This window comes from Pan troglodytes, chromosome 5, assembly GCF_028858775.2.
Source record: "Pan troglodytes isolate AG18354 chromosome 5, NHGRI_mPanTro3-v2.0_pri, whole genome shotgun sequence".
NCBI lineage: Eukaryota > Metazoa > Chordata > Mammalia > Primates > Hominidae > Pan > Pan troglodytes.
Genome location: NC_072403.2, coordinates 120,606,339 through 120,628,601, shown reverse-complemented (window position 1 = coordinate 120,628,601; position 22,263 = coordinate 120,606,339). Strand labels below are relative to the sequence as shown.

Here is a 22,263-nt window from a genome sequence, read left to right as displayed (position 1 = left end):
TAGTGATGGCAGAATGTAAGCATCCTGTGGGCAGAGACTTTTGTCTTGGTCACCTTTTCCCCAACACTTGGCACACAGTAAGTGCTCAATAAAAATGTGTTGCCTCAACAAATGAAGAATTGAACAGCTTGCTAAGCCCGTGGAAAGCAGCCCCTCCAGGTAAACTGATCTGTAACTATAGCCATTTGCAGACTTCAGGGTCCTAGATTTGGTGGTGAGCAGGCTTTTCCGCTAGAGCCCCAGCCGTCCCTCCCTCCCTGCTAATGCTCTCAGCCACCCCTCCATTCCTGTCACCCCTCTCTCTTGAGAATGACTCTGGATTTTGTCATTCTGACTGGGCTGACAGGGAGAATGCTTTAAAAGTTTGAGAAGTGATGCCTTAGAGGAAGGTTTTGGCAGCTGGTGATAAATTGTCGACCTTGCTTCCAGAAAAAAAAAAAAAAAAGCATTATCTCTTTTCGCTCCTCACAAGGGAGATTTTTAAGAATATCAGCACTTTTTTTGTGTGCAAACAGTGAGATCCAGCAGTTTGCAAACCACACCTCCAGGTAAAAAGCCCTTCGAGATAGGAATGAGAATGAAGGGATCTCACACAAATACAGACACAACAAAGGTCGTTTCTTCCAGTGTGGAATTAGCAGAAGGAAGCAACTTTGAGGAGACAGCGTGTTAGCCCAATGCCACACTTTGATGTCCCAGTCAATAAAGACTCAGGGAGGCAGCACGTGCTGTGTGCCCAAGCTCTGAGTATTTTGTACATACTAACTCAGTTCATCCTCCCATCAGTCTCGAGGGAGGTAGTGTCACACCCGTTGTACGGAGGGGAAAACCAAGCTACTGAGAGGTTAAGTTGCCTGCCTGTGGTCACATGCCTGGCTGGGATTTGAATCCAAGTGTTTGGTTCCAGAGGCTGGGCTCTTAATAGCAAACGATGCTGACTGTCTTTACTCATTTACCAAATTGTTTATTAATTGGTAACAACCATACACAGAGAGCCCACTGCGTGACAGGCCTTACTGCCAGCAGTAAACAGAACAGTCCTCACCCGCCCAGAGCTTGCAGTCTGGGACGTTAATTCCATGAGGGGACATGTCTTGTCTGTGAGGGCAGCCCAGGGAAAGGGGCAACCCAGACCCACAAATCACCAAGCCAAATTCAACTTCACCTCATGATGAAGACAGTCCTGACAAACAACTTCTTGGAGCCAAAATGTAATCTTCTTATTTGAGAAAAACAGCTCTAAGTGAAGGTGTGTTTTAATGGTGGCTCTGGCCTCGGGAGGAGGTTTGGAACACCAACCTGCTGTGAGGCTGTTGACTCTGTATACAGTACACAGTATACAGTGTGCTTCCTGGCACTGGCCCCACCTGTCAGCCCGGGAACCAAGTAAAGCCAAGATTTCCTCATGAAAATGTCAAATGAAACCATCATAATACCAAATATTAATATCAGCTGGATTCCTGTATTGGAGGAGGATCAAAGGAGCTTTGGGTCTTGCTCCTGGCCTCTTTGAGGAGACTAGCCAAGTAGCAGTTTCTCGTCAGCTTAAATACCCCATGGGCTCTGTGCGTGCAAGCTTAAAAATCTGAATGGCAAATGCCCTGCCTGCCACGGACATCCCACTTCCTCAGCTGGGGAAGGAGATGGACCACTTCTGTCTCCCCACTGGAGGTGCAGCGGGCGGCTGAGAGCACAGGCCTGCGTTTCATCCTGGCTCTGCAGCTCACACAGGTGGATCAGTTTCTATCCTTCAGTTTCCACATTTGTAAAATGGGATGACGGACTAATAGTCGTACATTCTGCATAAGGTAGTTGTAAGAAGGAAAGGAGAGAACCACGTAGGGTACTTCGCAGAGGTCATGGCCAGAGGGATGCATGGGGAGTGTTAGCTATCGTCATATGCAGTGGTGTTATACTATTATATGACACACTATTTGCAAGTAACTTCATTGTTTTTAAAATTCATCACATTTAAGTAAACGTGCAAGAAGCACTTTGGGACAGTATTTCTCCTACACTGTCAGAGTTTAAAGCATTATCATCTTATCAGATACCTGGGAAGGCAGGGACCCATTTTTTTGGTTTTCAGTGAGGTAGAAACAGGGGCAGGATCCTCGGTTTGCAGTTCAAGGTCTAGTCAGTAGCTCTGACTTCCTCCCTTCAGCCCCGGCCGTGCTCAATCTTATGTTCAAAGCTGGAGTGCTTGGCCCGCCCGACTCCTCATGGCTTCCAGCTCTGTCTTAGGTTGGCTTCTCCAGAAAGCAGACTTTAGGTACAAGTAACTGATTAAGGAAGGGATCCCAGGGGTAACCAGTAAGGGAGTGGGGGAAGCAGCACAGAGAAGGGGACAAAGCCAAGCAAGGGCAAAGTCACAGCAGAGGCTCTGAGTGCAGCTTTAGGCTGATCCTGCAAAGGACCCCTGAATGGACACACCTGAGTCGTCCCCACGAGAGGGGGAGGAAGCAATGGGATGAGGGTGGTCCTGCTCCCCACCATTCCCAGGGACCTACTTGGAGGAAGTTGTGCTTCCTGCTGCCACAACTTTAGGTTCGGTGGTCTAGAAGTCCTAATTCCTAGAAGGGAAGGGAGACACTTCTACCAGGGACAGAGTCCCGCGAAACCGAAATCGATGGCAACCACCTTGTCATTTGAGGATGGTCCCCTCATCCTGGCAGACCATCAGGCAAAGAAAGGAGTTACCATACTGGCAGGCATGATTGGCCCCAGTCAGTAGGAGGAGGCTCTGTCCCTGTTACAATGGAGCCCGGGGTAGGATGTGTGGAATGCAGGGCATCTCTAGGTCACTCCCATGCCCAGGGTTAACTGTGACCAGGTCATTATAGCAACCACAGCCATGGTAACCAGGAGCTTAGACTCCTCAAGGATGACGGGCTGGGTCACCCCATTAGGAAACAACCAGTGGAAGTGCCAGCCAGCTGAGGATGGGGGGCCCAGGAGGGTTGTAATGAATATCCGTTTTGCCTCCAGACAAGCTATAAAAGGTGAGAATGGTGGATCATCCAACTAACTCTCCTCTTGTAAGGCTCCCCCCATAAATTGTGGCCCATCACCAAGATGAAGACTCCGTGATAGGAAGGTGTGAACTTGAATGTGAGATGTAAGTGGACAGTGTCTGTGCTCCGCCCAGGCGCTCTTGGACCCCTTCTTGTGGTTCTTGTTCACCCTGGCTGCAGTGTGCTTTTGCTTCCCAGCCCCACTCCTGATGTCTAGTGTCTCAGGTTGGGATCCCGCTAAACAGGCCCCTAGCTGAGGCTTTGTGTGGATGTGATGTAAGGACACTAGGAGAGGAGTGGTGGCGGGGGGGCGGGGCAGAGCAGGATCTCAGGCCAACATTCTCAGGGCCTAATCCAGGGAGCTGGGGGGCAAGTCAGTTTCCAGACTCTTCATCCACGCACACAAAGTGGCTCCAGAGCCCCTGAGGGCTGTCTGCCAAAAAGCCACAGTGCTGGCTTTGGAAGAGAATGCACACCAAAACCCAGGGTACACAGAAAATGGTAAACTGGGGGGAATATGGGTGGACCACTAACATTTTCTGCTGCAAGCTTTACTGCAAAAATGGCTTTGGCATTGCATTGCTCCAAGTGAGAATGAATTCAGGTAAAAAACATGGAACCAAGAAGGCACAGGACGTCTGTTTCAGCAGAACCAAAAGACCACATGTACCCGAGCTTGGGCACCGAAAGCCCAGCCTTCCCTCTGAGGACTGGCGGGGCGAGGGGAGGGGGTGCAGAAAGGGAGGGACACACAATCCTGCCCTCCCTTTCCAGCCAGCCTAGCTGGAGAGAGGAGAAGCCACCTGCGGACTTTTTAAACCATAGCCCAGTGAGCCCCAGGCAGCCTATTATTACAGGGCAGAAGGAAGTATGTGCCCCAGGAGATGAAGGCCTGGCAAGGTCACTCTGAACCCAAGGGGTGAAAAAACAAATCAAAATACACAGAGAATTGGCATTGACAAGTTCAAGACACAAATTATTTCTTCAAATTACACTTCCTTAAGTTTTGCTTGGGCTTAGAGTTGTTTTCAAGCCGGGCAGATTTCCAAGGGTCAAATGGTGTTTCAAGAGCAAGCACATTCATTGGTCCATTCATTGCTTCTTCCTTGAGGTACACATTGACGGAGTGCCTGCTGTGTAAACAGGCATTGTGCTGCACGTGGGATTGGTGAAAAAATAGACACCGGCCCTACCCTTATGTAGTTTATGGTTTAGTAGAGAGAAAATCATTAAGCAAATAAGTACACACATAAATATAGAAATACAAATTGCAATGGATGTCTAGATGGACTAGCATGAAATAGGAGAGAATAGCAGGGTAACCGAAACTTTAAGTTGATTTGTCAGGAGAGATTCCTTTGCAGAAGTGGCACCTAAACTGAGGCCTGAAGGATGAGTAGGACTAAACCTAGCAGGGGAAGAAGGTGGGATGTGGAGTAACCTTCCTGGGCAGAGAGAACAGCCTGTCCTAAGCCCTAGACTTGTGAAAGGTAGGGGCTGACTTGGGACCCAACTGAAACCAGAACAAGCAAGCAAACCAAGGCTCTCATTTCGCCCCAAGGATCGAAGCAAAAGCATCAGCAAGTTTCTGTCTGTGGGCAGGGGCCTTGGGGTTTCAGCAGGGGAACAGGGACCTGGAATAGTGGTACGAATTAGCCTCCAAAACTGCTCTGGGTCAGATACTTAAATCAGACAGAAATTGCCCTTTTGATTAAAGATGAGGCAGAGTGGCCTCGGGCTGTAGCTCCGCACAGTGCAGGGGTGCCGTGCAGTGTGATGCATGTGGATGGAGCCCTGCAGCAGGCAGTGGGCAGCCTGGGGGGCAGCCGGAATGTGAACTTGGAAACAGACGAGCAGGAAAGAGGCTCTTTGGAGAAGTCAGTAAGATGGCTTAATCTTTGGAGAGAAAAGAGGAGCTTAGCCTAACAGTTGAGTTTTTGTTTTCTGAAAAAGCTGGAGACCAGAGAGGCAGGAGAGCAGAAACGGATGTGTGGAATGTGTGGTGAAGAAGAGGAGATTTTTTTTCTACAGCAAAAATTATTTGTGGGGGCTTTCTGATAGAAAATATTGAGTTAAATAGGCAAGGTCCTACCCTGATGAGGTGCATTACAATCTAGTCTGGGAGAAAAGACATTAATTTAAATAATACAAAAGCAAATGTGGCCCGTTGCAGTGGCTCAGGCCTGTAATCCCAGCACTTTGGGAGGCCGAGGCAGGCAGATCACATGAGGTCAGGAGCTCAAGACCAGCCTGGCCAACATGATGAAACCCTGTGTCTACTAAAAACATAAAATTTTATTAATGCCCGGCATGGTGGCGGGCACCTCAGGAGTTCAAGACCAGCCTGGCCAACATGGTAAAACCCCGTCTCTACTAAAAACACAAAATTTTATTAATGCCTGGCGTGGTGGTAGGCACCTGTAATTCCCAGCTACTTGGGAGGCTGAGGCAGGAGAATTGCTTGAACCCGGGAAGCAGAAGTTGCAGTGTGCAGAGATTACACCACTACACTCCAGCCTAGGAGACAGAGTGAGACTCTGTCTCAAAAAAAACAACAACAAAAAAGGAAATGTGCAGTTGTAAGTTGAGAGGCAACTTACAAATGAAGCAGAGGCCCATGGTGGGGTGGGCGACCAGGGTCCTGACTAAGTCTGGGGGACAGCTTCCCTGAGGAAGTTGTATCTGGGTTGAGAGCTACAGGAGGGAGCAAGTTAATTAGGAAAGGGACTGGACTGGGGCACTGAGAGTATCCTAGCATCAGGAAGGGCATAAGCAAAGGCCCTGTCTTGGGGACATCTGAAGAAATAGAAAAATCCTGGTGATTGGGACACAGAGAACCTAAGAGCAAGAAGAAATTATTAGAAGGTTTAAGACGGATTTGACAGGGATTTTGAAGCCTTATCCTACTCCTTCATAGAAGATGGTTTAGGGGGATGAGATAGTGGGGAGACTAGTTGGAAAGCTCTGGTACTGGTCCCAGGGATAGCTCTGGGTAGACTGGACCAGGATGGTGGCAATGGGGCTGGAGAGAAGAGGATAGGTATGAAACATGTGTAGAACATAAGTTGGGTAGGAAATTGTGATAGAATATATATGTGGGATGTGAGGGAAGAGGGGAAGAGATGTGGCAAGGTTTTGGGCTTTGTGGAGCTGGAAGGATGCTGGGGCCATTCATTAAGCTGGGGAATCCTGGAAAAGATCCAGGTTTGGGATGGAGGGTATTGATTCTGATTTTAGACATTTGGATAGATTGAATTTGAGTTGTCCTGAGGCAACCAAGTGGAAGCAATTGGGTGAATCGGCCTGAACTTCACAGGAGCAGTCCAGACTAGAAATATCAGCTGGGCAGACACCGGTGTATGAGTGTGGGTATGGATGAGGCAACAGAGGGAGAGAATGAAAGTATGAATGTATATAGAGATGTGGTGAGATGTTACACAAAGAAGCTTTATTCGTCAAATTATGTTGGAAAACACCGGATAAAACACACTTCAACTGATGTCTTTGCTGCCGGACTTCTCAGGGCCTTTCAAAGGCTAATGAGTGTTTGTATTTCTGGAGGAGAAAAAGGGGTTGTGAGCGCTGGGGATCACCGAAGGCAGAAAGGCATCTGGGGATTCCTAGGCTTCTTTGACCATGAAATCCTTCTATCACAGGGCATCTTACTGCACTAAACAAATATTTCTGACCATAAAATATGGTAACCAGAACACTATTTTTTTTTCTTTGAGGGTAAAATAGCAATACCTCACATTCAAACAGCGCATCATATTTAACCAAGTGCTTTCATGCCACTTCTCATTCAACTCCCAAAACAACCTTGCAGAAGTAGACTTTGTATCCCTATTCATGAATGAGACCCAGATACAATGAGTGGCATGCCTAATGCCCATTATCTCCCAGCTGGTTAGGCATAGACCTTGAGCTAAAGCCAGGGACAATCAGGTCACCAACTCCAAAATCATATTAAGTTGTATGATCTTGACTGCTTCCACATGCAAACACACAGTTGTTAACGTTATTATAATAATAATAATTATTATTAGAGACAGGGTCTCTCTCTGTCACCCAGGCTAGAGCACAGTGGCACAATGATGGCCCACTGAAGCCTTGACATCCTGAGCTCCATTGATCCTCGCACCTCAGCTTCCCAAGTAGCTGGGAATACAGGCGTGTGCCACCAAGCTTGGCTAATTTTTGTATTTTTTGTAGAGATGGGGTTTTGCCATGTTCCTAGACTGGTCTCAAACTCCTGGGCTCAAATGATTCTCCCGCCTCAGCCTCCCAAAATGCTGGGATTACGGGCATGAGCCACATTCAATATTAATAATTTACTAGTAGTGAGGCCAGTGCTTGAATCCTCAGAGTCTTCATCCTGGTAGCTAAAAAGCCTATGTTTCTGAACCAAGCAGCTGGCCTGCTTATTCTTCTTTTCTTTCTTTCTTTTTTTTTTTTTGGAGACAGAGTCTTGCTGTGTCACCCAGGCTGGAGTGCAGTGGCGCGATCTCGGCTCACTGCAACCTCCGCGCCTATGGGTTCAAGTGATTCTCCTGCCTCAGCCTCCTGAGTAGCTGGGACTACAAGTGTGCAGCACCACCACGCCCAGCTAATTTTTGTATTTTAGTAGAGACAGGTTTTCACCATGTTAGCCAGGATGGTCTCAATCTCCTGACCTCATGATCCGCCCACCTCGGCCTCCCACCGTGTTGGGATTACAGGCGTGAGCCACCGCGCCTGGCCCTGGCCTGCTTATTCTTAATAAGATGGCTGCACTGAGTCAAACCCAAAGCCCATCCACGGTGGAAGCATATGGTTTTCCTCAGTGAAGTCAACTTTAAAGGTTGGAGCTACACTCAAGCAGCATCCAGTTTCTCTTTCAGAGTCAATTATGGATCTCACATCCAGGAATTTATCCAAAACTTCAAAAAAAGCTCTATTTATTATTTTAATCTTGTGTCATTACTTGGGATAATGAGATCTATGGGTTAATTCTTTCCGCTACAAAATCTTTCATTAATCTTTTTTTAACACTGATTGACAATTAGGCTGTTGGAAGAAATAAATTTCTCAAAGAGGAAGGTAGACAAATCAAGACTACCTTCTGACATGAGCACAAGACTTCTCTTTCTGTGGAATTAAATATATGCTTCTAGACTTAAAGATGACAATATGCATCCTTGACTTATTAAAGTTCAATATAAATTAGTACTTTTTTCAATTCCTGGACTATGTTAAGGACATTGGAATGTGTCAACTCCCTTTTCCTCCTTCTTATTTTTTGTGTATTATTTTAATTCTACATATATTCTCTCTCAAGATATTATACAGTCAGTATTAATTTTGATTTTCCCATGTGTTTACCCTTTACAATGCTCTTCATTCCTTTCTGCAACTCCTTGCTTCCATCTGAAATTCTTTTCCTTTTACCTGAAAAACTATTTAGTTTTTCCTTTAGTGTCTGTCAGCTACTTATAAACCATCTCAGTTTTTGTCTGTCTGGAAATCTCTTTATTTCACTTTCATTTTTGAGTGATATTTTTTCTGGGTATAGAATTTTAGGTTGGTTAGCTGTCTTTTTGTTTGGGTTTTTTTGTTTCCTTTTTTGCCTTTACAGACATAATTTTGTTGTTCTTTGGCTTCCATTGTTTTTGTTGAAAAAATAGCTGAATATTGTGTCTGCGTATAATGTATTTTTTATTTTCTTTTACACTAGCTACTTTTGCAATTTTTCCTTTGTTTTTCAGCTGTTTTACTATGATGTATATTGTAGTTTCATTTGTTTCTGGGGTTATTTCCCTGCTTGGAGTTTGTAACACTTCTTGAATCTGTGGCTTTATGTTTTTGTTAGTTTTTAAATCCTCAGTCATTTTCTTTTCAAATATTGTTTATGCTACATTGTTTCTCTCCTTCCAGATCTCTAATTACACAAATGTTTACATTGAGTCCTGTATATCTCTTAGACTCTTTTCTGTATTTCGTAAATTTTTTATCTTGTTATAATTATAGTCATCTGAATAAATATTTTCTTCTGACCTATATTCAAGTTCATGAATATTCTCTTCACTTGTGTCTAATCTGCTTTTAAGCCCTTCTACCAAGTTCTTAATTTCAGTCCTACAGTTTTCCTAGAATTTGGTTCTTCTTAAGGCAGACTCTACATATCTTTTAAAATCATAATTTTTTTTTTCTCTTGGTATTCAGTCATTTGGTCCTATCTCCTGGTATGCCTGGTAGTTTTTGAAAAGTTCATGCCAGAAACTATGCATGAAAAACTGTAGTGATAATTTAAGGTTCTAGCAGATATCTTCCTCTAGAGTGAATTTACTTTTGTTTCTAGCAGGCAGTTTGCTAGGAGAATATCTCTTTAATCTAATCTGAAATCAAAATGATTCAGATCTCGGTTTCAGTCTTTGTTAGTGCTAGTCTATCACCAGACTAGCTTTATTACCAGTATATAGCCTTTCAAGTCTCCCATCTGAAAGACTGGGATGTTTATTAGGACCCCTTCCCCTTGACAATTCTTGAATCCCAACTTTTGTCCCCTCAGGCCTGTAAGGCTGCCAAGAGTTCTGCTCAGCTGCTCAGCAACTGTTAGTGCTTCAAAATCAGAAAATGCCTCATGGGAAAGCAGTTGCAGTTGTCAAACCATTCACCTCTCTGTTTCCCTTCTCTATAGCTCATTAGACATTATCCGGGATCTCAGATTACAGGGAATGCAGAGGCAAAAAGGCAATCTCCAAGCCTCAAACTACTTCCCCACTAGTCTTTTTCCAGTGGCACTATTAGCAAAATTAGTTACCAGCATAAGGCTAACAATAAACATGGTTTCCTTCCACTGTGTGCTTCCTAGTGGTGGTGATGAAATGTCTAAAGTAAATAACAGAGAAGTAACAGGAGAGTGAAGAGGAGGAGGATTTGAAATCAACAACAACAACAAAGAGCTTGTGTCAACTGTTCCTTGGTGTCAAGAATCAGCTTTATTTGCATTCAGTAGACATCAAAAAATTGCAGGTTTAAGCCACTGAAATGAGCTAAGTGACAGATTTGAGGCAAGAATGGAATGGGGGCAGTATGGCATTTTTGGCCTAAGACCCTATCCAAGAGAAGTAAAGAGGAGATTTAGGCTATTTGCCCAGAAAAGCAGAAATATATGCCAAACACCAGCCATGGAACATGGAAATCCCACACCACCTTCAGCTCTCAGCCAAACACTCTCCAAGGCCTGACACTCCTCACACTCTGACTCCTCTAGCCCAGGCAATAAACAGTGTGTTCCTCATTCTTGCTACTGGACAAAATTCTATTATTTCCTTCTATACTTCCTAAAACTTCATTTCTGCCAGTGGAAGCAGTATGAGGTATGTGAAGCATAGTCTCTAGAATAAGCCTCCCTTGGTTCAAATCTTGGCCCTGACACCTGGGTGATCTTAGGCAAATCATTTAACTTTTCTGAGCTTCATTCTCCTCATTGTGAAATGGGGATGATGATAATAATAGTTTTCAAGATGACATAAGATAATGCTAGTATAGTGCTTGAAAACAAAAAAGCAAAATAAATACGGGCTATGGCTATTCCTTAACTTAATTCAGGGTTCAGGAGTATATATGAAGATCTTACATGGTTCTCACCTGTTGGTTCCTACATTTGAGAGGCAGCCTCAGGAGTGTTATAGGAGGGAAAAGGAGAGATAAAAAACAGGAGAGGTTCCTTGGCTTATAGATGCATGGGTAGGCATAAGTTTAATCCAACAATAATGAGGCTCCCCTAAGGCTGGTATCTAGACCTTTCTGGAGAAATGCTGTAAATTGATAAATATGAGATGTCATTAGTCAGGTGTCCTGTTTTCACTCTTCCCTGGGAGGGAGCAGGTTCTGTTTCAGGTACATCACAGGTCTCAACTTCCCCCACCTGCCCCCTCCAGAAACCCTGGGGCCAGATGGCCTTAGGTTGATTATGAAGTCAATGATGCCTCACCACCCTTATGGTCAGAAGGACACCTCCACGGAGCACAGGGGCCTTCTGCTCATCAAAATTTCTACTCAGTAACAGTGCTAAATATCAATTATTTAGCTCTTAGTGTGAATTGACTGTATGTCATTTTACTTACATACATCTGCATTTTATATCTTACCTTCACTCTGGAATGAAAAGTTTGTGCCCCCAAGAAAGCCAAGAGACAGCAATAAGAAGGGAAGAGAGCCAGTGCACAGCCATCGTGTCCTAGGTCAAAAGTCCCATCCCCACTTCCAGTTCTCATAAGGTATGTGGCTTTGGGTAATTTATTTTCCCTCTCTTGTCCTCAAAACCCTAATTACAGGGTCTCTGAAGTCTCTTTCAGTCCTAAAAGCTGTTCCACTGATGGTGGTTTTAGTTGGAGGATCTGAAGGGGCCCAGAAATAACACGAGGGCAGATACAGTCAGCCCATACCCCAGCTGACCCAGACAACTCTGAACACCCACCAGTGTGCCTCACCCCCAGCCCCAAGTGAGGCCCCCTTCACCCCACCTTCAGGGCAGGGCCTCACCTGAGCCAGGCTGCGAGGGTGGTGGTATCCCAGGCCCCAGTCCAGCCTCACTGTACAGCCCCCTCCTCTACCCTCCCAATCCCATTTCCTGTCTAGCAGATTTATGGTGCAGTTCAAAGGAAGGAAGGACGATATAACAGCTTTCCTGCTCCCTCCCTCTCCCAACTGATTTAGTCTAACTGGCTCAGTGCCAAGCATTTTGCTCTCCACAGCCTCTCATATGTAAAAATACCCCAGGCCCCAGCCCTCCTGCCAGGAACATGGCGTCAGCTTCCAAACCCACCGGTCAGGCCTTCACTGGTGGGCGGGAAGGAGGCTGCCCTGTGAGGCGCTGGAGTCTAATTAAGTGCTGAGGAAGCAAACCATGGGCTTTAATTTTAGCTCTGAAAATAGCAAGGGCCTAGGACTCCTCTCTCTGGCCTGAGCTGTGATGAGAGTTGTCTCCCTCTGCCTGCTCGGTGGGGAGGAGAAGAAAGGATTCAGAGGGTGACGACAGCGGGAGGCCAAGGAGCCAGGAAGCAAGTGGGAGGAACGGGCTTCAGGGAGAAGGGGACGCAAGGCCAAGCCTGGGTCGATGGGACATGCCACACCCGCCACGTCTGCTTTATCCCTACTTCGCATCCTAGCCCGAGTCTAGAGTGCATGGACACTCAGGAGTTCCGAGTTGTGCCAAAAATACCTCCAGAGCCCCGTGTGGCTAAGAATGCTAAGCTCTGGCCAACGTTGAGGTAATTCCCTGGGAAGATAATAGAATATGCATCACAGTTCCATACACTAACAACCTCTGAGGCAATGAGGGTGAGGAAAAGCATTGACAAATGGACAGGTGATCATCAAAACTGCTGCGAACCCACCGAATGGCTCACTGGCCCAGCTGGATGTCACACAGGCTCCTGGCATCCTCCTGCCCACCTCCCTGTGTGGAAGGAGAGAAGTCAGCCTGCCCAAGGCGACAGGCAAGGACACAACAAATCAAGGGGCAAGATGGGAGAGGGTGCGCATGCCCAGGGGGTGGAACGTGGAAGGGGCCATCGGCTTTGCCCGTTGGGTCACTTGTCAGTCACTCACCGTGTCCTAGCTCTTCTCACACTATATTATCATTACCGTCCCCCTCCCACATTAGACCAGGGGGCATAAGCTGCATCCTTGGGACAGGGGCTCTATGTTATCCCCTCCCTTCCCCACTCCCCAGCACATTCTGGGCATTTACTTGGCTGAAATGCTTTTGTTTCTTTGCAGCCTCCCCTTTGTAACAGCGGGCACCAAATTTGCTTTATATGGTCATGAGCCCTGTTACCTGCAGCATCAAATGGGAGGCATGAAGCCACGATAAAGAACAAGCAAAGTGAGCTCCGTGAACGGGCTTTCCCAGGCTGCCTTCTGCACACATGAGCCTACCCAGAGGGGACACAGAACAGGGATGAGGCCTCTCGCATCTGTGGGGGCTATGAAGACAAATGTTATGTGTACCTAAAACTAAACCAGCACTCACTGCTTCCAGGAAGAGTTGGAATAAAAAGGAAGGAGAAACTCACCGGAAATGAAACTCAAAGGCCAGGAGTGAGGGCGGTTACCTGCCACACTCCTGTGAGAGCCTACCCATCATGGCGAAGCTGGAGAGTGGGCAGATCCTTTCCCAGAGCCCCTCCAAGTCACCTTGGAGATACCATCAGACTTCCCTCTTTTCTTCAGATTTCTTCAACCACTCCACAGACATATTTAAAGCACCTGCCACAGCTGTCTGGTAGGCACAATGTGGGAAGAGCCAACCACCTGGGGTGCTGGAGGGGAGACCACCGAGGGCTGAGGGGGACAGGGCTGACCCTGGGGGTCACGGAAGGCTCTGCCTCTAGAGGGGGTGGAGGTTACTGGGGCCTGCTCCAGGTAGAGCTACCTCTCCCTCTCCCTCTTCTCAGCCTGGCATCTCTACCCACCATGGGTGCTGTCACTCTGAGCACCTCTCACTCTCCAGAGCGCCCCTGGCACCCTGGTCTCCCTGCTTTTTGGCTCTCAGGAGTCTGCTCAGGGCCCAGCTGGCCTTAACACAGCGCGTTTCTCTCAGCAGAGTCTGAAGCCAGAATACAGGCGACATGTAAGAATAATGCCAAGGACAGGAGAGGATGGGGCAGCCGAGGAGAAGCACCACGTTACCCTCAAGCCCTACCCTGTGGGCAGCTGTCCCCACCCAGGCTGTGCTTGTGGAGATATCTCCGTGTGGCCAAACCACAAGGCCCCCATTTGGAGGATCCCATTTTCTAACCACCTTGGCCCAACATCAATAACAACATTGCCCCATAAGAAGCCGCGAGGCATTTCCTCAGGGAACCACCAGCGCCAGGGCTCAAAGACCAAGTTTAGACACTAGGAACTCCCCTCAGGAGTGTAAAACTGAGTTCAGAAATAAGAAAAACAAAGTTTCCAGCCCAAGTCTCCTCCACGGGAGACACCCTCAGCGCCCCTCCTCACAGCTGCTAGGCCTCCTTCCCGGGCCGGCCCCTCATTAGGAACTAACAGTCCCAGCCATGCCAGCCTCCAGGCCTCCTTGTTAACTCCTTGGTTTCCCTTAGTGCTGCCAGGAAAAAATTAGGCCTCAGAAATCCTGAGCAGTACTGAGAGGCAGAGAGCACCTACCACAGATAGTTAATGGTGTGTACATTCTACGGTTTCTCTTAATAAACCAAATTAATAATAATTGCTGCCATTTATAGAGTGCCTCTTATGCTTTACCCACTTGCATTATGAACTCTTCTGCAGCCTCTCATGTTTGCAACAACACTAGAAGGTAGGAATTTCTTCGCCTATCCTATAAATGAGAGCATGGAGGCTGTGTAGCTGGCAAGCAGATGTGTGGTTTAAACTCAGCTCTGTTCTGTTTTTCGCCCACCTTATTACTTACTTTGAGCAAAACTGGATTCTAAAATGTGCAGATTAAAGAGCTGACCACTACCCTTGCATCGTCCATCTGCAGAAGTTTTACATCTTTTTCTTTTCCTTTTTTTTTTTGAGATGGAGTCTCACTCTGTCTTCCAGGCTGGAGTGCAGTGGTGTGATCTCAGCTCACTGCAACCTCCACCTCCTAGGTTCAAGTGATTCTCCTGCCTCAGCCTCCGGAATAGCTGGGATGATAAGTGCCTGCCACCATGCCTGGCTGATTTTTGTATTTTTAGTAGAGACGGGGTTTCACCATGTTGGCCAGGCTGGTCTCAAACTCCTGACCTCAGGTGATCCACCCACCTCGACCTCCCAAAGTGCTGGGATTACAGGCATGAGCCACCGCGCCCGGCCAGAAGTTTTACATCTTTAAAACCAGAAAACACTGGGTTGAGAATGGGAAGAGTCAGGGGGTCTCCCTAGCCAAAGGGGCTTGTTGACTTTGAATAAGTACCAGCTGCCTTGAGCTTTTGAGCTTTGGCAACCTGATTTCAAAATGGTGCAAGTAAAAATAAAAATGTCTGCCTTTCTTCCTTCTTGGGCTTGTTGGAAGATCAAATAGATCCAGTCGGGCAAAAACATTGTAAGCTGAAGAGAGCTGTGAAGAAGGATGATGCCACCGGATGACTCCCCTGTGGGGGACGCCACAATGGAAGGCGTGGGGGACACCACAGTGGAAGGCTAAGGCGCTCACTCAGATGGCTTCCCAGTGAGTTTTGGGGCCTGGTGTTCCAAGGGCCCTTTGTTTTATTTGTAAAAGATAGGCGCTGCAGCATTGTGAAGACCTGGTTGTTTTATGATTTTTGGAAGACCAGCAAGTTTGTCATAAGGTCAAATATGGGTCCTCCATGGCTGACCCTGGACTGTTAAATAGGTGGCCCATGGCAGAAACCACGTGTAGGCCATTTTCTTTGACCCACCACCTACTCCTTTTATCACATGGACAATATACGAGATTCTTCTCTCCCAGAGAAAGGAATCAGTTCATTAAATTTGGATCATTGAGTTTATCACCAAAACCCAGAAACAACACAAATGTCCCTTGGTTGGGGAATGGATAAACAACTGTGGTACATTTATACAACAGAATATCAACAATAAAAAGGAATTAAATACTCCTACATGCAGTAACATGGATGAATCTCGAATGCCTTATGCTAAGTGAAAGGAGTCAGATTCGAAAGGCTATGGACTGTGTGATTCCATTTATATTACATTCTGGAACCCTCAAAACTCCAGGGTTGGAGAACAGATCAGTGGTTACCAGAGGTAAGTGTGCAGGAAGGGAGTGACCAGAACGGGGGAGCACAAAGGAATCTGGAAGACGGGATGGAACTGTTCTGTATCTTGGCTGGAGTGGCAGTTACACAACTCTATGCATTTGTTAAAACTCATGCAACTGGATACCAAAAGGTGTGAAGTTCACTGTATGTAAATTAAAACACTTTTTAAAAAAAAAAATTAAAAAATAAACTACTTTTAGAAAATTAAAAAAAAATGGATCAATGAGAAAGTAGAGCAATTAATTGAGGAGGAAGCCCAGTCGTATCGCAGAGTGTGGTAGGGGACAGCATGACACTGTGTAGCACAGGGAGCTGTGGTGTAGTGTGCAGTGTTATGTGCAGCGTAGTATATACAGTAATGTGGTGTGTAGTGTAGTGTAGTGCACAGTCGTGTCATGTTGTGTCATGTGTATTAGTATAGGAATTTGGCTACTAGTCCTCTACCTAGAGTTGGCAACCATTACCCGGGGAAGGTGTTAAGAGTCCAGGGCCCCATGCCCCAGTGATCTGATCACTGGATCTGGGGTAAACCCAGGAGTCTGCATTTTAAACAAGCTTTCCAGGTTATTTTGATGCAGGTGGTTAATGGCCCACATTTTGAGGCCCACCATGAGGCCTTTCTTCATTATTTTGGGATTTATGCTTCATGAGCAGGCTTCTTTTATTCCTTGGTGTTTCTCCAAGGGCCCCTTAGACTCTCATGCTTCATAGTGATCCCAGATGGGAGACATTCAGGTACGTGCTGGGAGCCCCAAGGGGTTGCCTGCATTCTAGCGGCAATAGGCTTGGCAGCTTTAACCGTCTGTTCCTCTGGGCCCGCATCCTGAACATCTTTCTCCACTAACCTGTAATCTTGGAATTCACTCAGCTTCTTGGGAAGTGGTAGCTTTGGCCTCAGGGGATATTGCTGAAAGGAAATTTTGTTTCTCTGAAATGCTTTCAGTTTTCTTGAAGAAGAAAAAAAAAATCCCAAGCTAGAAGCAACGCCACTCTGGGATACCCCTAATTCTGAGCTCTAGAACCACTTTAGAGAAGGCAGGATACCAACCTGGGTTCAAATCTCAGTTCCATCACTTACCACTTGTGTGATGCTGGGCAAGTAATGTCATTTCTTAGAATCTCAAATATTTACACTCAAATTCTTACATTCAAATTTTTGACGTGTAAAATGGGACTGGTATCTATACTTGTTTTGCAGGGATCCCATGGGCCTTGAGAGATGCATGCTGAGGTCTTGGGAGGGGACTTGTTATAATGGCTGAACTTTCTAAAGATTCAGCAAAACAAAAACATATGTACATATACATACATACATCAATCTATAAAGTAAATATGGCAACATGTTAAGAGCTGTTGAATCTGGCCGGGTGCGGTGGCTCACTCCTGTAATCCCAGCACTTTGGGAGGCCGAGGCAGGTGGATCACGAGGTCAGGAGTTCAAGATCAGCCTGGCCAACATGGTGAAACCCAGTCTCTACTAAAAATACAAAAATTAGCCGGGCGCGGTGGCAGGTGCCTGTAATCCCAGCTACTTGGGAGGCTGAGGTGGGAGAATCACTTGAGCCCGGGGGGCAGAGGTTGCAATGAGCTGAGATCACACCACTGCACTCCAACCTGGGCAAACAGGGCAAGACTCCGTCTCAAAAAAAAAAAAGAGTTGTTGAATCTAGGTGATGGGTGTATGGCTAGTCATTCTTTCAACTTTCCTATATGTTTGAAATTTTTCATAATAAAATCAGAATAAAGAGATGATGAATATAAGGCCATCAGCCCAGTGCCTGTCACTTGATAGGTCTCAGTTGGCTGGGGACCGGGGGAGGTAAGGATGGCAAGGCAGGCAATGGAAGGGGACAGACAGGAGAGGAGGAGGAGGAAGGGCTGCAGGCTGGCCCAGAGCTGGAGGAGCACTGAAGAGACAAGGAAGGGACCCAGGAGTCCCAGCAATGCCCACCCTTGGGACAGTGTGGGTGTGAGAGCTGCCCTTCCTGTTCCCATCTTAAGGGAATCCAGGGGTGAGGGAGGGAGAGCCCCACTCTGGTTAGGAGGCTCTTGGTACGGTTCTTTCCTTTTCCTCAGGATTCTGGGAAGAGCAATCAGGCCATCTTCAGGTGTTCCAGGCCCTCTTGGTTGAGATGAGAACATGACAGAGATGACAGAGATCCTTTGGGCCTGGGACTGTTTACAATTTACAGACACTCTGAGCCCCCTGACGCATGAGTGTTGCTCAACAGCTGTCTAAGTACTGGAGTGTAAATGAACAAGGAACAAATGGCAGAGGGAGGTCAGCAAAGCTGTGAGGACAATGCATGAGCTGTGCACCTGCTCCAACCCTCTCCCAACTCTGAGAGTGCCCCTCAGCCAAGGGCTCCCACCCAAGCCCAGGCCTGGATCTCAGGGTATCTTCCACATCCAGTGCATGAATCCAGCCTGGTTTGAAAGGACAGAGTAGGCCGGGCACAGTGGCTCACGCCTGTAATCCCAGCACTTTGGGAGGCCGAGGTGGGCAGATCACCTGAGGTCAGGAGTTCGAGACCAGCCTGGCCAACATGGTGAAACCCCATCTCTACTAAAAATACAAAAATTAGCCAGGCGTGGTGGCGGGCACCTATAGTCCCAGCTACTCAGGAGACTGAGGCAGGAGAATCGCTTGAAGCTGGGAGGTGGAGGTTGCAGTGAGCCGAGATTGCACCACTGCCCTCCAGCCTGGGGGACAAGAGTGAGACTCCATCTCAAAAAATAAAATAAAATAAAATAAAATAAAGAGAAACGACAGAGTAGTTTTCTTTTGCTGCTGTAACACATCACCACAAACTCAGAGGCTTAAAACCAGCAAACATTTATAATCTTACAACTCTAGAGGTCAGAAGCCCAGAATGGGTCTTGCTGGGCTAAAATTAGGTATCTGATGTTGGTGGGCTGTGTTCCTTCTGGAGGCTCCAGGCGTTCTAGGCTCTGTGTTCCTTCTGGAGGCTCACCTAGGGGATCACACGGGAGCATGCCCTGGAAGTATCTACTAGCGTCTGTGCCACAGATACTTCCGGGGCACGCTCCCATGTGATCCCCTAGGTGAGCAGCCGTTTCCTTGCATTTTCCCTCTTCTAGAGGCCGCCCTCCCTCCATGACGTGTGGCCCTCCCTCCGTCTTCAAGGCCGGCAGTGGCTGTTTGAGCTTCTGTGACCATGCCATGTCTCTGGTTCTGACTCTTCTGCCTCCCTCTTCCCCATTTAAGGACCTTTGTGATTACACTGGGCCCACCTACATAATCTCCTTATTTTTAACAAGTGTCTGTTGATTAGCAACTTTAACTCCTCCTTGCTATGCAACCCAACACATTCACAGGCTCCGGGGATTAGGATATGGGCATCCTTGCAGGGTGGGGGCATTATTCTGCCTACACAGGGGATATTCTCAAATGGATGGGCATTTTTACCTTTGACCCTCAGGGATTCCAAAACTTGAGTGTACTTCAGAATCATGGGAGACAGTGTTTGAAAAGGCAGAATTTTAGGCCCTGTCAGATTCAGACTCAGTACTTCTAGGATGGGCCCAAGGAATCTGAATTTTTAACAAGCTCCCTCAGGCTTTCCTGATACACATGATCTAAAGACCACATTTTGAAAAATCTGCTTTCCTTTGGCTTTGGATAGGGCATAGTGGCTACATTTTAGAAACCTAATTACAAAATCTATGGTCTATAATTTATTGAGCAATTCCAATGTACTAATAAATACAGCTAAGCTTATCAAGCACTTGGTATGTGCCAGATTCTGCCTCAAGGGCTGTCCATGCATCATCTCACTTAATCCTCTCAATAACACAACAAGGTAGGGTTATTATTGTCCCTATTTTGCAGGTAAGAAAACAGAAACTCAAGGGGTTAGGTAACTTACCTGCGGTTGCACAGGCAAAGTCAGAAAGAAGCCTATCCATCACCTTCCTTTTCTTTTTCTAAAGCTTGAGTTTAACCATTAACTCTAGCACAGTGCTGGCACACAGTAGACCCTCAATAAATACATGTTGAATTACAGGGTGAATAAACAGATAGGGGCTTTGCATGCGCTAACTCTAATCCTCAAGGGAGATATTATCATTATCCTCTATGAAACATCAAGGACCCCGAAACTCAGAGAGACAAGACCCTATAACTACGTCTTAGCATATGTCTAAAGTCCATACGCTTCTTACCATATCAGGGGGGCTACAAGCCACAATCCACATGCCCTCTCAAAAGATTGCTTTTTCACTGTGCATTTATACTATACAAAAAACTTCAATTGCTTTGAGTTCTGCACTTAACAACTGGCTTCCATCAAAAAGAACCTAATTGTACTAAATCAGGCCAAGTGGTGGCTCCACCACTCAGGGAAGATGTTTTTACTCCCCCAGAGGTGGAGCAAGCCCTGGGCATGGCCAAGCTGAGGAGGGGTGGCTTGAACCTTTACACTCAGGGAGGCACAAGCATAGCAATTAAGCTTCAGACCACCCTGGTAGGTTCTTTTTAATTAAACTCTTATCCAAACACCTGGGAGGGCCACAACAGTGCCCTGGGCAGGAGGGGTTTGCTGTGGAAATGCCATCTGCACTGATCAAGAGACGGCAACATCAGAGGCCTCCTCTCTCTCTCTCTCTCTCTCGCTCTCACACACACACATACACACACCCCAGGGGACAGTTTCCCTGCCTCACACAGGTGGATTCCAGGCTGTCACTACTTCCTGCCCCCTTCAAACTAGCAGCAAATCACTCTGGCCTCCTGTCTTCATCAGAAAGACCTTCCAGCTGGGCCACCACAGGCCCCTGTATCATTTCACTTCTTTAGGACAGAAACTGGAGAGACTCAATGTAACACCAGCGGATTCTAGCGCAAACATCTGTGTAGGGTGCACCACCTCCTCTGAAATGCTGTTCTCTCTCCACTCCCTTGCCACACCCATCCTCCCCACTCCTCCTCCATCTCCAAGTCCTCTTCCTCTTTTCCATCCTTTCCCCTTTCTCCATTTCTTTCCCTATCCTATCAGATGCATCCTCTACCCTAACTCTCCCAACAGGGTTCCATGGCCATAAGTGTCAGCTTTGGAGGCCTGGGGCAGGCTGAAGGGCAGGTTACAGCAAGTAACAATGAACCTTTGAGTCCACTTTGGATCTGAGTTTCCCTTCTGGAAAATGAATATATTCATATTTGCCAACTTACTGACTCAAAGCAGTGTCTGTGGTTCTGTTTCTGTTTCTTGCTTTGTAGTTCGTAAAGTGTGTGCTCCCTTTCTGGGCTTATGCATCATGACCCCTTAAAAAGTATGGAATGTTCGTGAAGTGGACCAGGGAGAGGGAAATGACTCACTCAAGGACACACAGCTTTCAGTGGCAGAGTCAGGACTAGAAACAAGTCTTCCCACCCTCTCTTGCCGTTTGAGTTCTTGGTGTTCATGACAGTGATTCTACAGGACATAGAATGGAAGCAGCTGACCATGAGCACGGTTGCTGTCAACAGGTCCTGAAGAACATCAAGGAAAATAGTAAGAGCAGAAAAACCTTACAAGTTGGTTACCTTTCATTTTTTTAATTACTTTGCAATCTAATTATACTGATGAGGTTCATTAATGTCAGATTAATTTTGTATGTTTTACAAGACTAAAAAAAAAAACAACCCATGGAGTGTGGGCCAATGAGATGTGTTTAAAGAGAAGAGGACGTTGATGAAGGGCTTGCTCCTGACCTGCTTGAAGTATGCTACAGATACTTCCGGGGCGTGCTCTCATGGGAGCCTCCCAACCCTGCAAGACAGGCAGCCCTGTTTCCATTTCATAAACGAGAAGACAGAGGCCCAGAGAAGGCAACTGACTCACATATCACCATTCTACTAATGCACTGCAGGGCTGGGTTCAAATTGAGGTCTGTCTCATTCCCAAGTTGAGTCTCCTTTCCCCGCTCCATGGCACTGCTCCCCACAGAGACATAAAGAGTGTCTTCTGTGACTCAGCTTCCTCTTCTGTAACAGCCTGCCTTCTGGCTTCTGTGTGCACTAATGAGAGTGAGCCCTCCACCCAGGTGCCAACCTGCACAGTGGGGCAGTGGGCGGGTGGTGTGAGCGCTTCTCCTTTGGAGAAGCAAGTTCTCCCACTTGGGAGGAGGAGCCAATCCGACCCTTGAGGCCCCCCGCTATAGGGACAGCTCTGCTCTGAAAGCTGGCACAGGCTCACCCAGGGGCACCCGAGGGCCAGGGCCTGGCACAGGAGGAGGGCTGCTCTCCCATGCCCGGCTGGGCTGTCCTCCAGCAGGTTGTGCAATCTCACTATGAATAGGTCTGGGTGTGTGGTTTGGGGCCAAGAAGACCAGACTTGTTTCCTTCGGGGTGACAGCTCCCCTCTGGAATTGTGGGAGGTGAAGGAGCGCAGCTGTGAGGTCAGCCTTCTGACCCTGAAGCTGGGCGGTCCAAGCTGGTGGTGTGAGGGGTGGAGTCTGTGGCCAGACTGGATGGACAAGTTGTTGGCATGACTCTTCTGTGTGTGGAA

The 22,263-nt window shown here is 47.1% G+C and overlaps 1 long non-coding RNA gene across 1 annotated transcript; it reads left to right on the top strand.

Annotated features, from left to right (window-relative positions):
• Window positions 1-10,994: 10,994 nt before the first annotated feature.
• Window positions 10,995-14,232, top strand: LOC107975236 (uncharacterized). The gene is made up of 3 exons (XR_008548620.1): window positions 10,995-11,275; window positions 12,780-13,284; window positions 13,606-14,232. It is a non-coding gene; the product is annotated as an uncharacterized LOC107975236 (long non-coding RNA).
• The last annotated feature ends 8,031 nt before the right edge of the window (window positions 14,233-22,263 follow it).